Source organism: Pavona decussata, unplaced genomic scaffold (assembly GCF_977016875.1).
Source record: "Pavona decussata unplaced genomic scaffold, jaPavDecu1.1 SCAFFOLD_240, whole genome shotgun sequence".
In the NCBI taxonomy this organism is placed as follows: domain Eukaryota; kingdom Metazoa; phylum Cnidaria; class Anthozoa; order Scleractinia; family Agariciidae; genus Pavona; species Pavona decussata.
The window spans coordinates 238,575-248,214 of record NW_028145645.1 but is presented as its reverse complement, the minus strand read 5'-3'; the positions used below and the strand labels follow the sequence as shown (position 1 = coordinate 248,214).

At 39.6% G+C, this 9,640-nt stretch overlaps 1 long non-coding RNA gene and 1 pseudogene across 2 annotated transcripts in view; one reads left to right on the top strand and one right to left on the bottom strand.

Annotated features, from left to right (window-relative positions):
* Positions 1–10: 10 nt before the first annotated feature.
* LOC146457561 (uncharacterized) overlaps positions 11–9,640 on the top strand; it is a 70,668-nt gene continuing 61,038 nt past the window's right edge. The window contains exon 1 of the long non-coding RNA XR_014858440.1: positions 11–374. This is a non-coding gene — a long non-coding RNA (uncharacterized LOC146457561). The remainder of the gene's footprint in view (positions 375–9,640) is intronic.
* Positions 5,028–9,640, bottom strand: part of LOC146457559 (ZP domain-containing protein-like) — a 74,254-nt pseudogene continuing 69,641 nt past the window's right edge. Inside the window, exon 8 of the transcript XR_014858439.1 lies at positions 5,028–5,712. The product of XR_014858439.1 is annotated as a ZP domain-containing protein-like (transcript). The remainder of the gene's footprint in view (positions 5,713–9,640) is intronic.

Here is a 9,640-nt window from a genome sequence, read left to right as displayed (position 1 = left end):
CCCCTTTTTTTATCAATGCAGGCTGTATTTTTAATAGTATAATTCATTTCTTTTACATAATAATGATGAAGAAATAACCAGCCAGAGACGATGTTTGTTCCTTAATCAATAACAAAAGTCAGTTTGTTAGAGTTTATCCTTTTATTTACAATGATATACTATATAGCCGTTTCTTCCTGGTATTTCAAAAAAAATCTCTAGATTTCAGCGTCAGCAATTTTAAATCTTGGGCTGAAAATAGTTGTTGCCATGTTGTCTTGCGATTTAGTTGCTTAGGGTATACACCACATAGAACCACCTAATGATCTGCCGGCCTTAATCAGGGTAAGCTCAACTGGCTAGACCCGTAGCCCTTAATGACCGTATTGGATAAGGTCGATTTTGGCGAAAAAGCTGTTTCCACAAAGCTGTCTCCTGTCAAGCGACAAGGACCAACACTTAAAACGATAATAGAATTCACGCGTGTATACCCTCGGAGTTAGTTACACGCACCCCACAAAGTGGGATTAAGTCTTGCAAACGTAAGAACGTTAGTTACTTGCAATTATAAAGCTAGTTTTATCAAACACTTCCCCGGCGTTGTTAGTATTGTAGAAAAGAACTTTGCCACTTCGTTACGTTCTTTCAAAGCGCCTTTGTTCAATTACTTTTAAAATAACATATCAAATGAAACCACAGCGAGCAAAGAACTCGACCAGTAAACTTATTTTATATGAAGTAGGGTAGCTTGTTTTTTTTCAAATAAGTCTCGCCTATTTTTTTAATCATCGTTAATAGTTCGAGCGTTTCTTCGCCAATCAGAGTTCAAAATTGAATGAAGTCACCTAGAAGTTCATTTAGCCGTTCGATAGAGCGTTGCCCGAATAAAGCGCCACGAAGTCTTAATTCAATAAGCTCAATTATGCATTGAAGCCTTGCGTTCAATATCAGGAGTTTATATATTTTTCTACAATAACTCCATTAGCATTAAATTCATTTCAGCTTTCTTTAGCGACAAGTATTTCATTTCTGCTTTAGCTTTTCTATTCGAGAGCCACCGATTTATGAGTGTAAAACTGTTTTTTTATATTGCTGATAAATAAACTTGTTTACATTTCTAGGAGAGCAACCGGTGTGAAATTTTTAAATAAATGAGCATCGATGATAAGATAGGAGTTTTAATTAAACGATAAAAGTGCTATGTTGGATGGTTATGCATGGCCGGCATGGAATTGATTTGCAATCTGAAACGGTCATCATTTCAAGTACGTCATTGATGCGCTTTAGAAAAAAAAATCGTCTAAAAATGAAAATGAAATGGTATGCCCATTTCACGTGGGATCCTTAAAACGGGAAACTCGCTCAGCACAAAATGATACCGCGCATGGGCAGTTCAAGCCAGTCTTATGTGGGTAATAAAGGAACCCTCGACAACATCATCAACAACAACAACGACGACAACAACAAACGAAGCTGTAAGCATCGATGGAAAAGAAACCTTGCCCAGCTTCCGTTTAAAGAGCATGGGGTGGGGTGGGCGGGGGACTCGGAGAGCTAGAGAGAGCTCGCAAGATAAATCGAGGAAAATAAAAAAAATCTAGAATAGAAAATACTCAAATCTTAAACTCTTAGTGGAAATCAAAAGGAATGCGCCCTAGAGGAATTTCACATAACACTTGCACGTTCTACTCGTTCCAAATGTTTCCTGGTAGTCGGTAAATTGCATTTTAATTCAAATAAGTGGGCCTGTTTGAGATAAAAATCAGCATGTACGAAAGGAAATTGGGTTCTCTTGGGAAACGTCGCGTAGACCTTTCCCTTCAAACTGCGATTTCTCCATCGTTTATACTATTCGTGCAGGTAGTTCCTGTCGGGAATGCAAAAAAAAAAAAATAAAAATAATAATAATAATAATAATAATAATAATAAAATAAAAAATTAAAAAAAAATTGTAACGTACCAGTTTAGAAGGGCTCTAGGACAAGACCCTAAGGCACGGTTCATACGTCGAACTTTACATGAGCCGAACCTAATACCTATTAAGGTCGACCAAAATAATTAAGTTCGGCAGTTGATTCAGATGTCGAACCTAACTGGAGTCGAACTTAATTATAGCTAAAGTGAGAAAGTAGATTTTCGTGGTCAGCGGCTGTTGTTTTTACTCAACAAGATTCAAAATGGCGGGAAAGATGAATTTTGACATGGAAGAGCTTGTTTGGTAAAATAATAAAGACAGGCCAAACACGGCTCCTACTGGGCGAGATAGAAAGAATATGACCTTCAAAGCTAATTTACTCTCACGAGTACGTCTTTCAAAGATCTCCCTTTTCTGTACGAAAGTATAAGGAAGGGTGTTTGTAGATCTCCCTTAGCAGAGGCAGATTTTCTATCAAGTGTCATTTACCAGGAGCCATAATCAGGGATGGAGACCGTAACGAGATGCCAATTTGACTTGTGGGCCTGTCCCCATGTATTTGAACAGGTGGAAAAAATACATGTCCCCATGTATTGTACCAAAAAAATCTATTTTTAGGAAAAAAATTGCGCCATACGCGCGTGCCAGCACGCGTGTAAACGGCCAGGATCGCGCGTGGAGAAATTGAAATTTTTTTCCACCTGTTCAAAACGGCGTCCAAATTTTAAAATTCTGCCAGGGAATATCTCTTCAGTGCCCACATTTAAGGAATTAGACTCTCACAAAGAAAAGGTAACGATTGAAAGAAGACTGGAAAAGTTGGAATAGGCGGCCTATTGATCACATGACTCTCACAGTAAAGTCAAAAAGGCGCCAAAACGGTGGCGCTGCGTGCGTTGCTACTGTTAAATGAATGAAAAAAGCTTACACTCTACGGACATGTACTCAAACAGGTAAGGACTTTTTTATCTTTAGTGAATTTTTTCTCAGCTGCTTTCCGTGTCACATATAAGGTAGTAGCCTCACGCAAATTTGCGTGTATTCACGCGGGTTTTTAACGTGAGAAGGGGGGGGGGGGGGATTTTTTCTAAAAATAGATTTTTTTGGTACAACTCATGGGTAAGCGTGGACCCCACGCTTACTGTCTCCATCCCTGATTATGCCTCCTGTATTTACTCATCTGAATTGTTTAAGGTTAGGCAAAGAAGGGCGATATTCCATAACAAACTTCAAAATGTTTTTGCGGGTTTTTAGTTTGTTTTGTAGTGCCGACATTCTTTCGCGGAGGTTGACTTCTGAAAGAGTTTTATTATAAGGTTATCGAGTTAACCTCTATTGCGTAATCTCTGTTTGAATAGAGTAATGTTTTCTTCAAATGTTGTTTTTGAAGATTTTGTTCTGAGAAGTCTTGACGCTTCGCCTTTGATATAGCCTGTATTGGAAAGTTTCTGTCGGTTTGAAGTGCGTGTGCACTTCAAGAATAGATTCTTTTTTTTTTTCTTTTTAATCTTTCGCATCTCAGACAAGTATATTCAGTTGTTTCGAAACAAGAAGAACAAGCACATTCCTCTTTTCCCGCCATCTTGTTCATAATGAAGTCCCTTACGCATGCCAAGTCGATGGAACGCGCAGACCTCTGGGATAGATATAATTTATATAATTTATACGTAACGTATGCATTTGGTTCGGCACATGATAAGTTCGACGTCTGAATCGAAGTCGAACTTTTGCCGTTCTATTCGACTGGCGCAGTCGAATAGAACGGCGGGTCGACCCAAATACAAATCTGTCGATCCTAACTGATTCATACGTCGATCTTTACATGCGCCGAACCAAATTATTAGGTTCTGCTCATGTAAAGTTCGACGTATGAACCGGGCCTAAGTCTCCGGAATTTCCCCTCGTGTATGCCGTGTGCATGTGTGCTAATGTGTTCCAGGAGTCTCTCAGTACCCAGTTCCCTTGTGTGAGATCTAAGCCTGATATTGGTGGATCTCATGTCCGCATGGCTGGCTGTCTGATCGTTAAGTCGGTCTTTTACTCTTCATTGTGGTTTCCAATGTTGGTTCGCCCGTTTTGTTTTGTTTTTAATCTGTGCGTTCCTTCCATGCTTAATTTTTGTTAAGTTATTGTTTCGGTATCTCAGTTTCATGTTTTTCATGTCGGATAATCGTGTTAACGTAAATCATTTTAAAAGCTGTGTTGAAACATTAGGAAGGTTTATGTTGGCGTTCTTATTCTGTTAACTGCAATACTGTAGAGAAAGACGTCCATCTCATACACAACAAACGTCTGTTACTTGTCCCCACAACATGTCTCTTAGTGATCAGCCCCCTTGTGTGTGCTTAAACAAGAAAACTCCGACGCGCAGAAAATGTGCTCTCTTTGCTCAAATAGCCTAATGCAAACACTCGAGAAAGCTTGCGTGAACTTCAAAGTTTATATGTAAACACTGGTGAATTGGGGCCACAATCATAGTCATAACTATTTGAGAAGACTGTCAAATACAAAATTACAGGAATCCAGAATCTCAGCCATTTATAGTAGGATTCAGGAACATTTTGATCTTCCTTTTGCCTTCTTGGAATATTTAGGTCGCCGGCACTGGTTTTCACTATGTCCAGCACTTATACTTTGACAGATCAATACGGCCACTAATTTTCGAAAAATAAAGATGACCCGTAAATGGACAGCTAATGAGGGCGGAACGAGAGGGCAGTACATGACGGAGATTCTCCATACTACAAAATGGGGGTCATCTAGCTAGTTTTTGAGTTATAACCACTTAACTCTAAAATAAGGGAGTTTTCAACAGGTTATGCTGTTTCTATAGCAACGTATAAAAAAAAGAATATTAGGGGGGGATAATAAGTGCTGGAAAATTGTGCCAGCCACCTCAGACGCGAAGACGTGTGAATAAAATTAACTCCACTTTAGACAAGGTGAGGAATGGGGGTAATTGTAGAGGAAATAATACTTCCCAACACAAGTAATTTTGTCACATGGTTGGCGCGCACAACGTTTATTTTCTATACATTTATTTGAAAGATATGTCGCATTTACTGCCTGTCTCCATCCATACCTAGGAAAGGCACATGTTTGTTTGATACTCATAGTAGATGCAATTCTAAACAATCTGAACAATATTTATGCAGGGCTTGAAATTGTCTCCTGGGACGGTAGGGGAAGGGGGGGGGGGGGGGGCAGTTTCGGGTCTTCCACTGTTGCTACTGTTTGTAAGTATAAAAGATGTCACAATAAGACTTGGAGGATAGATACTACGTCCAACGATGTTTCCGTTATGGTCCACAACGGGAAGTGATGACCTCATATGACCCGGTAATTACATCATGGTTTCATGATTTCTTAATTTCCCCAAAGCCTTTAGGAATGTACTGATATTGAGTGAACTTAATCAACTTCTGAAAAAGGGGCTGTCCAAAATTGGTTACCATGGTGATGTCAAAGTCAACTGACACTAACTGACCACATCAATTTTTTTCCAGATTAATTTCTGGAAAAGTCTTGAACATTCATGGCGTTTGCTAAAATATTAAAAAAAAAAAAAACGTTATTCGCGGAATCAGCCCCCTTCCCCAACCACCCCCAGTCTACATAGGGTTTTAGACCAGCGAAGCAAGGACATACAACCATTGTTCTTTCATGATCACCTCTTTCCGATTTGCTAATATAATGCTAGAGCGATTTATACTGGCTTGCGGTTTTCCCCTCTTTCTTCTGCCATGCCATGTAGACCATGCCCGCAGCACAAACTCCAATAAGGACGGCCAATGCAGCAATAACAGATACGTTGATACCTGGAAAATAGACGTGTTGTCTTCTCAGTCAATTTTACGGAAATGGGAGAAAAGTAACAAGTGTATTATCGTTTGTCTCACGATGTAGTCGTTGTAAATCGTTGTTCACGATTTCCATTTCAGTTAACATATAGTTCTCAAGCATCGTACTTTTTAAAGAAAATTATAACTAAAAACCCAGATTGAACTTCCAGTTGACTCAGTTATTGGGGTATAAAAGGCTGGACCACCAGTCTAACGGTTACTGCAAAGATTAAACTAGTATGCTTACTTCTCTTTGTGTTCATGATCATGTCGCAAACAATTAACCTTGTCCCCTACACCTTATCATACTTAACAATTATTTCATTTGCGCGCGTTGGATATTACATGATAGACAGCCAACAAGGTGCTTAGTAGCTGGGATTCTATTTTGTATTTGAAATAGCTTTTGCTGTCCGGTTTATCTCATTATCCAGAAAAGACCCTCGTGTGGAGAAGCTGAGAAAGTCAAGTACTTTTCCTTTAGGAGGGAAAGGTAAGCAAAGTGTCTGGCCTCGAAAAGGGTTCACTTTGTAGAATCACCCCGCCCAAATAACTCTTACGCTGTGATAACCGTTAGTCTATAATCCAAGGAAGTTGTACTTTGATACTTAAACGGGAAATCAGGGGGGGGGGGGGGAGCTAAAAAAATTCTGAAGGCATTGCTTCTAGAATGGCTAAAAATGCATCCCAATATAGCAGACACAGTGAACTATTTTATTATTTATCAGGCTAATAAACACCAAATTTGAACTAAGATAACAAAACATCAAACACAAGGAAAATCCCAATAATTACGTTTTAGCACGTTGACAAATCTAAATCAGCGAATTTACCAACGTTGCCGAAACGGTTTTCATTTCGCTGGCCAAATTCATTCGCTGCATCTAGAAGCCGAATTTTATCTGTTCTTGCCACGTGGGTATGTAATAAGGCTACATTAATAGAACGTTGCTGTTTCATGTTAGCACGCAACCACGTTTTCACTCTTTTTGCCGTGGAAAACGACCGCTCACCTGTAGCACTTGTAGCAGGATTTACCAACAGGAGTTTACAAATAACAATAACCTCAGTTATCATGTGTCTCTCATGATCAGTAAGACTCGATCGATCTTAACCGCTTTCAAAACATTGGCAAAGCAATTAATCTGTGCATTCTTGATCAACACTTTCAAAATTTCGAGTTGGAAAAAAATATATCCAGTTCTTACATCGTCAGCATAATTTTCTTTCATGTAGCCCATTTGTATGTACGTCTTGCGAGTTCAAAACGCCCATCAGAAGAGACTCCATATTGAAATATGCTTTGAAACTAGGCTGATCAAAACGTTCTTCAATGGACGAGACTATTAAATCTAGTGCTTCAAAGTAGATTCTTCGATATACTCGCTCTGGAGTCACAGGAAAGAAAGGCGTTCCAGTTCCAACCTCAAATCTTCCAGGAGCTCTTTTGTTACTTGGTACCTCAGGCTCCGTAATAGAAACATGAAGCTGTTTTTTGCCAAGCACTGTTTGATGAAAAGTTGCAAAACAGTCATCATTTCTGATCTTCTTGAGTGCATCCTTCGTCGGCTTGGCATTGTGTTGTCCACTGGTGGCTGACATGCCTTTTGAAAGAAATCGGATATCTTGGAGGGCCTTTTCCGTTTGCATCCTTTCCGGCTCTCTTCGCCATCCATATTGCCGTAGATCATGTGAGCCTCCTGATTGCTGATAGTAGTTGGATTGTACGACCCAGGGTGACTGCAGCTAAACATCAGTCTTCGTTTGAGGTACTTCTCGCGATATTTCACGGAAATGGCGGAAACATGCCATTGCTCCTACATTAAGTGTGCCGTACTGATTACAATACCGTCTCCGTCAAGAGTAGTGGGTTTCTGATGAAACTCATGGAAGTAAACAACGACTTCTATAATAGAGCTTAAGAGAAAACATAGAAACCATGTCCTAGGAAGGGCCGCCATATTGCATGTCCTACGTGAAGAAATCAATTTACCACGTACCACTGACGCTCACTGGCGAAAGTCTTCAATAATTATCGCGTATCTATGAAAGCAGTAAAACAGTAACTTTTCAATTGAAAAGTATTTTTTCCAAAATTATTGGGGTGGCGGAACCCCCCCCCCCCCCCCAGACCCCCGGCTCCGCTATCCCTACAAATAATAAAATTAATTTTGCTGTAAGTAAATTCGTTTAGACAGGAGCCCATTGTTCGGAGCGATCAACTGCCATACTTGGCCTTTGCAACGGCGTTTATACATATCGGTTTAGTTTTAGATACGTATGGGAATACTATTTCCCACAAAAATTTAAATTCCGGTTCACATGAGAATTGTGCAAAGCTTGAGACTGGTTAGAATGGTTCCAATGGAAGAATAGATTTCTGGGGACTTCAATTTAAGGTGAAAACGCCGTCACAAGAACATGTGACAGTTGTAAGCTCCGGGCAATGAGCTCCTCGTTTAGATTATTTTATGGTCTAAGACAGGGTGTCTTGGGACAAGGCATAAAAATTTTTACTCTCCTTTCCTCCTTAACCTAGCAATATATATCATGTATCATGGGGTTTACTTTGCCTTTTAATAATACACGAAGGATTTGAATCAAAAGCAGGCAAATGATTTATTTTACTGTCCGAGTCAGTCATAGCGCCACTAAACAGCATTGCACCATGAAACAGGATTTAAATCCACTAATTACAGTGTCTGAACAGTATTTGAATTACGCTTCAGGTTGGTTTGCTCTCCGGAAAATTACTGAACAGCCTGCGAAAGCAGACGCCCTTTCCGGCTTTTGTTTCACCCGCCACGGTTGAAACAAACGCAGGGGTGAAAGATCGAAGTCCACCAAAATCCACACGCATTTGCTTTGCTCTCTGAACGAATCAAATTGCAATTTTGCAGTTGGTCAATTAATTTGGATTTGTTTGCACATAATCGTTCCAAGGTCCAACATCGCTCTATTAAGCAAATGGTATTTCTTCAGCATTAAGAAAGACGAAAATGAGTAAACAGTGGAAAATATATCAAGAGGAGTGTTAAAAACGCACCCGTCGTTACATTTTTTTTATCACTTACAAACAGAGAAAGAGAAAGTCTTCGTTATAATCCATCTCAAGGGCTTCGAGGTAGCGAACGCTGATTTAGGGATTCTGCCACAAAAAGGGGATGCACCCTCTTCTGTAGCCCCACACCCTTATTGTGCCTCGTAACATCCTTCAGCTTAAGCGCGTTTCTGCAACTCGAGAAAACTATTTTAAAGTGCCTGTGAGTAATTTTTTGCCTTTTCTTGAAGTTTACCATGTCTTAACTACGAAATTATAAAGAATTCCGCTAGAAAAATACAATGTGCTCTTTTAGCCGTACAAAGTAGCCCAAAATGAGAAAAATAGTGTCCCAGCATGGCCTTACCCATACCATATTGCGCGCTCGATTTGAAAGCGACGTTTCAGTGAATGATTGTTTAGTATTTGGATTTAATTATCTTTCCGAAATGAAAAGGCGAAGAATTTCGAATTTGGTTGGAAATTGTCTCTCCAAACGCAATCACGATTTTGTACGATTTACTCCATTTCTATTTTACCATCTGTCATCTATCTATCTATCTATTTCAGGAGTCCAGGTCTGGAGTGCTCTTCCCTCAGTCTAAAAGAGGAGACATAGCTGGAAAGATTTAAGGCTAAAAATCAAGTCGCACACTATCTGCACAAGCAACACTCACTAATAATTTTATATCTTTTGTGCAGTGTGGACTTAAATTCTAATTGCTTGTATATATTTAAAATGTGATGCACGGCTTTTAGTACTATTACTTTCGTTCAGTTTTTTTGGACATACAAAACAACCCTGAGTAAGTAACGTTATCTGCCTGGAATTGTGAATGTGCGTACACGGTGGACGACCGACCG